General features: G+C 40.8%; 1 long non-coding RNA gene across 1 annotated transcript; it reads right to left on the reverse strand.

Annotated features, from left to right (window-relative positions):
- Positions 1-2,644: 2,644 nt before the first annotated feature.
- Positions 2,645-7,702, reverse strand: LOC308577904. Its single transcript, XR_014003757.1, has 2 exons — positions 4,677-7,702; positions 2,645-4,579 (listed from the first exon to the last, which is right to left on the reverse strand). It is a non-coding gene; the product is annotated as an uncharacterized lncRNA (long non-coding RNA).
- Between the last annotated feature and the right edge of the window lie 823 nt (positions 7,703-8,525).

Raw genomic sequence — 8,525 nt, forward strand, 5'->3', positions numbered from 1 at the left:
TTCAAGAAGTGGCAGAGAGACATTTCTAGATTCGTCTGGCAGGGCAAGAAGCCCAGAATAAAATTTAAAATATTAACCGATGCAAAAGAAAGAGGGGGATTTGCCCTGCCAGACCTTAAACTCTATTATGAATCAGCAGCTTTCTGCTGGTTGAAGGATTGGCTGCTTCTTGAGAACACAGACAATTTGGATCTAGAAGGTTTCAATAATGTTTTCGGGTGGCATGCATACTTATGGTATGACAAGGTTAAAGCACATAAGGCATTTAAGAACCATATTGTCAGGAAAGCATTGTTCAATGTCTGGACACGATACAAAGACTTACTTGAAAACAAAACCCCAAGGTGGTTGTCACCAATGGAGGCAAAAGCTCAAAAAAAAACCTCAATATGGAGGCCAAGTGGCCAAAATATTGGGAGATTTTAGAGCAAGAAGGAGACAAATTGAAACTGCAGAGTTTTGAGAAATTAAAAGATAGAGTGCGAGATTGGCTTCATTATTTTCAAATAAGAGAGGTATACAATTTAAACAAAAAAATCGGCTTCCAGGTGGAAAAATCAAAGTTGGAAACAGAATTGTTAGATCCCAATACTAAGATACTTTCAAGAATGTATAACTTGCTGTTAAAATGGAATACTCAGGATGAGACAGTTAAATCTGCTATGATTAAATGGGCACAAGATGTTGGACATAACATTATGTTTGCTGACTGGGAACAGTTGTGGACCACAGGTATGAAATTTACGGCATGCAATGCCCTTAGAGAGAATATTATGAAAATGATTTATAGGTGGTACATGACACCAGTCAAGCTTGCAAAAATCTACCATTTGCCCGACAATAAATGTTGGAAATGTAAAGAAACCGAGGGTACATTCTTTCACCTTTGGTGGACGTGCCCAAGGATTAAGGCTTTCTGGGAAATGATATATAATGAATTGAAAAAGGTATTTAAATATACCTTCCCTAAGAAACCAGAGGCCTTTCTCCTGGGTATCGTCGGCCAATTGGTGTTAAAGAAGGATAGAATTTTCTTTATGTATGCAACAGCAGCAGCAAGATTACTTATCGCGAAATATTGGAAGACACAGGAGCTACCCACACTGGAAGAATGGCAGATGAAGGTCATGGACTACATGGAATTGGCAGAGATGACTGGCAGAATCCGAGACCAGGGAGAAGAGTCGGTGGAGGAAGATTGGAAGAAGTTTAAAGATTACCTGCAGAAGCACTGTAAAATTAAGGAATGTTGAAATGACGTTTGAGTGAAAATAAGTGGTACTGGTAAAGAGATGCTTAAGAAAATGTAAATAGGGATTGATAACTGGAAATGGATATTTATAATAATAGGTTAACATATGGAGTAAGGATGAATGTTAGAGGCTAAGGATTTGCTGAATTTAATATTTGAACTGGAATACAAAATGGGAGGTGTGAGGAGGTCAAGAAACTAGTGAAGAAAATATAAGATTTGAAAATATTAATCTATTTTTCAGTTTTGATTTTTGGCTTTTCTCTTTGTTCTTATTCTTTATTCTTTTTTCTATCAACTGTTTTTCTATTGTGTATTTTTTATTTGTTTTGCTTTTGTAGTTTGAATGTTGGAATTTGCTGGAATTTGTTTTTATTGTTTGTGAAATATTAATAAATATCATTTAAAAAATAAAAACTAAAGTCCTTGAGAAAAATTTGAGCAGTTGGCAGAACTCACCCAGGATGAGACGGTTAAATCTGCTATGATTAAATGGGCACAAGATGTTGGACATAACATTATGTTTGCTGACTGGGAACAGTTGTGGACCACAGGTATAAAATTTACGGCATGTAATGCCCTAAGAGAGAATATTATGAAAATGATTTATAGGTTGTACATGACCCCAGTCAAGCTTGCAAAAATTTATCATTTGCCCGATAATAAATGTTGGAAATGTAAAGAGACTGAAGGCACATTCTTTCACCTTTGTTGGACGTGCCCAAAGATCAAGGCTTTCTGGGAAATGATCTATAATGAAATGAAAAAGGTATTTAAATATACCTTCCTGAAGAAACCAGAGGCCTTTCTTCTGGGGATGGTCGGCCAATTGGTGCCAAAGAAGGATAGAACTTTCTTTATGTATGCCACAACAGCAGCAAGAATACTCATCGCAAAGTATTGGAAGACACAAGATCTACCCACCCTGGAAGAATGGCAGATGAAGGTGATAGAGTACATGGAATTGGCAGAAATGACTGGCAGAATCCGAGACCAGGGAGAAGAGGCAGTGGAAGAAGAATGGAAAAAATTTAAAGACTATCTACAGAAATACTGTAAAATTAATGAATGTTAAAGGGATGTTGGATTGAAAACAAGTGGTGTTGGTTAAAAGATTAATAAGAATATGTAAATATGGATTGATAATGGTGGAAAATATATATTTATTATAGGTTAAGATGTTGAGTAAGGATAAATGATAGAGGGTAAGGATTTGCTGAACTAAATATTTGAATTGGAATACAAAAAGGGAGGTGTGAGGAGGTCAAGAAACTAGTGAATGAAGTATAAGATATGAAAATACTAAACTTTTTTCTGTTTTGTTTTTTGGTGTATTGTGGTTCGAGGACCCGACCCCCGCGAAGTAAAATGAAGACACAGGGACACGTGATATAAGGTTAATGGGCTAGAAAAGGCCACAACTTTATTGATTACAGCAATGAAAAGGTATTGGCTTAGGCATTGGATCGCAAAACAAGTGGGTTTATTCACCAGGGGTTCATCACCTGTTGATGCTAATCCAACTATAGGCTCACCCCTGATGTCACCGCGGGTCGTGCCATGGCCTCCCGCCAAGCAGGCTTCGGACGGAATACACGACCGCCAGATTCCTTTACCGGAATACCCCTATAAATTGAAGGCATAGGCGATGGCCACACCTAGCACTTCGACACACCACAACACATTATTCCAATGCCTAACCGCCACCCGAGCTAAAGGCTCGCCGCCAATACCTTCAAAGCTGCAACCAATCCCAGATGCTTTTGCTGACACTAGCTAACCAAATGCCGTTCCCCAGATCCGATAAGTGGACGCCGTCATTCCGGTATAAAGCTTGGTCGCCGATCCGGATACGGTCATGATAAATGACTCGGCCATACATAGAGCGCACCCAACGGGCTACCGCCCGAATTACAAGTTTCCTGGTTCTTTCAATGGCCATACAGCTTTGCGCACCGCGCCAAACAGTTCGTTTCAAGAAGGAGGACCAGAACACCGTTGTTCTGGGACACAAGGCTGCAAATGCATTCAAGTCTCTTTTTATGCTCCACAACAAGTCCACACTCCTTCTGTTAGCGAGGTCATTCTCCCCCAAATGAATTACAAGGATGTCGGGAGGGCCGAACTTGGCTACTTTCTCCCACAGCAGTGGCATAAGCTCCTCCCAACGCATGCCTCTTCTCGAAAGCCAGGAAACTCGAACACCATGTGGAAGGCCAAGATTGTATGCAAGGCTGCAGCTCACCGCTCGTACGCGGGCCCCATGAACTATACTGTGGCCGCAAATCCACACGCTTCTCCTGAGCATAGCTGGGGGTAAAAGACAGAAAAGAAAAAGCAGATAAGTAGGGTAAAGCTGCAGGTCACATATTAGACTTATAAGCATTGGATTTCCACCGGGCCATTTCTTTGATCCTGTCCGCCGGTAGCCCCAGGTGCGCGGCCGTGGTTGCGGCGCCAATCCTAAATGAGTGTGTGGCGTACTCCTGGGAGGATAGACCACAAGCCTCAATAGCCTTGCGAAGTACTCTGGTGAATTGGTGCCTCGACAAGGGTGACCCATCTTCATGGACCAGAAACGGACCCGGGCCGGGCGGTCTGAGGTAGAGGTACCGCCTAGTGTCCTCTGCCGGGCATGGGCCCTGCTGTGCCGACACCGTGAGCTTAACTAGGACACCCTTACCAGCCTGATCAGTCTTGGACTGACGTATATCCACTGTCACGTTAGAATCGGACAACTGCACGTCCTTGCACCGGAGGCCGCGTGTTGAACCTCGTGCACTAACTTCAAACACCACCTCACCAACTCTAAGCACGCCAAAAAGGCAATAGCGTATGCTGCGGAAAAGAGACGTGCTTCGAACCTGGACCAGCAAATTGACCTGAGTTTTATGCGTATCTGTGATAACCCGCAAGAAATCGGCTTACGGCCCTCGGCCCTGTGAGGTTGTAACCTGCCCCAACCCTCAATGGCTCTACGGATCAAGAAGTCGCTACCCGGGTCATGAGCAAATGTAGCTTTTGAAAAAAAGCTGATGGCGGCTACATGAATCTTTAAGGTTTTAGGAGCACGTCCCAGATCATCGAGATGGGAAAGGTACTGCAAGACATCGTCAGTGGTAGGAGGTACGTCATGTGAGAGCCCAGATAACCCAGACCTGAAACCAAGGAAATCACACCAGGCCTTCTTGTAGGACCTGAGAGTGGAGGGTGCCATGGATGCCAATACTCCCTGTATCACTTTGCGTCTCCCACATTCCACAGGTGCTCCGGAAAGGGTTCGGGCAACAGTTGTGCTCCAGGTGCAAGCAACCGGAAGCGAGGTATCTGAAATTGAGACAAGGCATCGGCAATGTCATTATTGGCTCTGGGTACGTATTTGGCTGAAAATATTATGTTGTACTCAAGGCACTGGAGGACGAACGCCCGCAGAAGGGAGGAGATCCTCTCAGACCGAGATGACTGCCTGGCTAGAATGTTCATGACCGCCAAGTTGTCGGTCCAGAAGCACACGCGGTGATCTCGAAAATCTTCCATCCAGATGTGAACGGCCACCACTATTGGAAAGAACTCGAGAAAGGTGAGATCCCACGTGATGGCCTGACCTTGCCATGCCGTCGGCCATCGTAGTGCACACCAGCGCCCCTTGAAGTACAAGCCAAAGCCTAAGGACCCAGCTGCGTCCAATTGGACCTGGAAGTCTGATGACAGATTCAAGACATTCTGCCATAGAGATACCCCATTGTAGATCTCCAGACAATTCGTCCACACCTCCAGATCTGCCTTGACCGACCTGGGGAGGCGGACCCTGTTGTGCGGGTGTCTAAGACCACTGACAGCCTGGCTAGGCGGGCACGCGCATTGGAGTGGACCTGGAAATCAGAGGCCAAATTAAGGATTTCCAGCCATAGGGAGACTCCGTTGTAGTGTTCCAGAAATCTGATCCCCATCTCAAAATCCGCCTTGACCGACTTGATAAGTCTTACTCTATGGTGCGGATGCTTGAGGCCCGCTGACAACCTGGCTAAGCGGGAGCGAAATGGGCGGCCTGGTGAAATTACTCTACATGCGAAGTTGAAATGATCTAGCAAGGACTGGGCCTGTCTAAGAGCGACTTCATTATTATTATTATTATTATTATTATTATTATTATTATTATTATTTCGGGAAGGGTTTGACGAATAGTTTCGTTAAGGGCAACTATTTTCCCCACTGGCAGGCGGGCGGATTGAGCTGCTGCGTCAAGCTCTATACCCAGGCAAGTAAGATGCGTTGAGGGTCCGCCTTATCTGCTGTGAGGGGAACTCCCAGCTCCTGGGCCAAAGCTGAGAAGGCCTCCAGAAGGGAGGCACATTCGCCAGTATTGGGTTTCCCAATGAGTAGAAAAGTCACCGAGGTAACGTGTTGCCCCAGGTGAGTTGGTTCTGTAGCACAAGGCCCAGTCCCAACAAGTGCTAAATGTCTCAAAGGCCGAGCCAGCTGCAGAACAACCCATCGGCATAGCCTTGACAATGTAATATTTCCCTTGAAATTTGAATCCCAGCAAATGAGAGTCATTGGGATGAACTGGCAATAGACAGAAGGCTGACTATGTCACATTTTGCCAAGAGTGCCTCGTAACCAAAATTCCGGATAAGTCTTAGTGCCCGATCGAAGAATTCAATCGAAGAATGCGGAGAGGAGGGAGCTGGTGGAAGGGGCACCCGGATATGAACCAGGGACCTCTTGATGTGCAGTCAAATGCTCTACCACTGAGCTATACCCCCTTATTGTTGTTGTTATCATTCTATTATTATTTATCTGTTATTTATTTATTTATCTATTTATTGTTATTATTATTTATTATTGTTATTTATTAAAATCTAATCCAGTATTATTTGTTCAATCAGTTACCACTGTAAGTAGAATTAATTACTGATACTATCAATTGTCTACCGTAACTGACGATGATATGAAATAATTATTCATTATAGGGGATTGATCAGAAAAAACGCTGCTCATAATCATCAATGAACGATCTAAATGCATTTAGGCAGTGTGAAATAGGTTTGGGGTTATTATCCCGTCCATGTGGCACCCCCAATGAATTACGGCTATTGGCACCCATGCAGCCTGAGGTGTGAGTTGATTCCGTTGCAGAGTGCTTCCTCTTAGGCGCCATGGATAACATGCTAAAGCTACTGCCACAAACACGTGCCACCGCTTACAAGCGGTTGTACAGGGACGTGTTATTGATTCTGAAACAAATATACTAATTAATGATTGTTTTACTTAAAATAAACAATGATTCTCAAGCATTCAGTTAAATGTTTAATTGTTTATCCCATTAGTATGTGCTTGCGTGTGTTATTTATTACTCTCTCTATATATATTAATATTTATTATTATTAATTCTTTTTTTAAAAAACTTTTCTTAAAAATTAAGATGCTTCCTACTTCATATTATAATATCTCATTCAATCCCCTGCAATGCAGAATATACCGGGGTCCCATACGGGGATCAAACCAGCAACCTTAGCATTATCGGCCCCATGCTCTAACCAGTTGAGCTATCCAGGCTCTCTAGAATTGTGTGGGACCCCGAGGGTCATTTAGTCCAACCCCTTGCAAAGCAGGAATATATAATTGTTCCATACAGGGATCAAACCTGCAACCTTGGCGTTATTGTCACCACGCTCTAACCAACTGAGGGTTCCAAAATATATGTAAATTATTTATTATTAATGAATTTTATTTTTTTTATTTTTTTAAATGTTATTTATTTATATATTTATCTATGGATTTGTTTAATTAATTAATCAATTTAATCTTGGTATGTGACATCATTCCACTTATTCTCTTTTATTATTATTAATGTATATTTATCATTATTTATTTATTATAATATTTTTTCAAAAAATAAATAAATAAATAAATTACATCCACTTATTTTATTTATTATTAGTAGTATTTTATTCTATTATTTATCTATTCATTTTTATTTATTTATTTATTTGTTGTTATTATTATTATTCTATTATTTATTGTTATTGTTATTTATTACAATCTATTCCAGTATTATTTGTTCAAATAATTACCACTGTAAGTAGAATTAATTGATGATGCTATCAATTGTCTACCATAACTAATGATGATATGAAATAATTATTCTTCACTTGACTGTTTGGTTTGTATTTGCCTATAAATTTATTTATTTGCCACCAAGCAAAGGGTCAGGCAGATAGACACAGCTAAATAACACACAAGCATATAGGGATGGAACAATGGGCGGCCCCCACACTGCAATCAAATGGAAATGTCCCTTTAACTAACAGTTTGAAAAACATAAGGTTATGCTGGAGGCCCCAGCAGAAGGAAAATGCTGCCAAAGACAATGTATCCTTGATTGGCCATCCGCCAGGTACCTGAATTAACAATGTACCACGAACTGCCTGTCTTTAAGCGACAATGTATCCTGCCTGGTAGTTATTATTATTAATTTTATTTATTTATTTTTGTTAATTATTATTATTATTATTATTATTATTATTATTATTATTATTATTATTTATTATTTTAAATTATTATTATTATTTTAATTAATTATTATTTATTTATTTAATCAGTAAATATATTGCTAATCATTGATTCACTAATTCTCAATAAATTATTACAATGTAATTAAAGTTACTATAAAGCCGCTATCAATTTACACTAGCTATTGCTACTGGTTAATTAGCACCCTATTGTGTCCAATAAACTGGTCAAATTCAGACTTTATTCAAGCATCTCAAATCAGTTAAAATAATATAAAATTAATGTAATCCCCAGTTAGTAAAATCTCAAGCCTCTTAAATTAGTCTCTAATCAATTACTGAATATGTTGGTGCAAATCGAATGGCTTGATCAAATTACCTGATTGATATTTTAAAATAGATGTAAATAATATGTTGCAGATATTAATTAGCAAATTGAGCCACCGCTGACCACTAGATATCAGATAGTAAGGAACCTGCCTCCACCAGGGGGCCTGCTTCAATTAATCTGCAATATATCTGGCAAACTGAATTTCAACAACTGCTGATACTATCAGCAATTATATTGAGGTGACTCAATTGCTGTGAGCAATGGGCGGAGACGACTGCAGGTAAAGCAGCCCCGCCCGGAGACAAAGGGGACGCAAGGGGGTGGCAGTAAAGGTGTCACTAGAACAACAAAAGAGAACTGGTTCTGCAGCTAAAGCATAAGCTGCCTTCTGTAAGACCAGGAGGCTGTTAATTGCCCAGCTATTCGG

Source organism: Podarcis bocagei, assembly GCF_964188305.1.
Source record: "Podarcis bocagei genome assembly, chromosome: W".
NCBI classification, from domain to species: domain Eukaryota; kingdom Metazoa; phylum Chordata; class Lepidosauria; order Squamata; family Lacertidae; genus Podarcis; species Podarcis bocagei.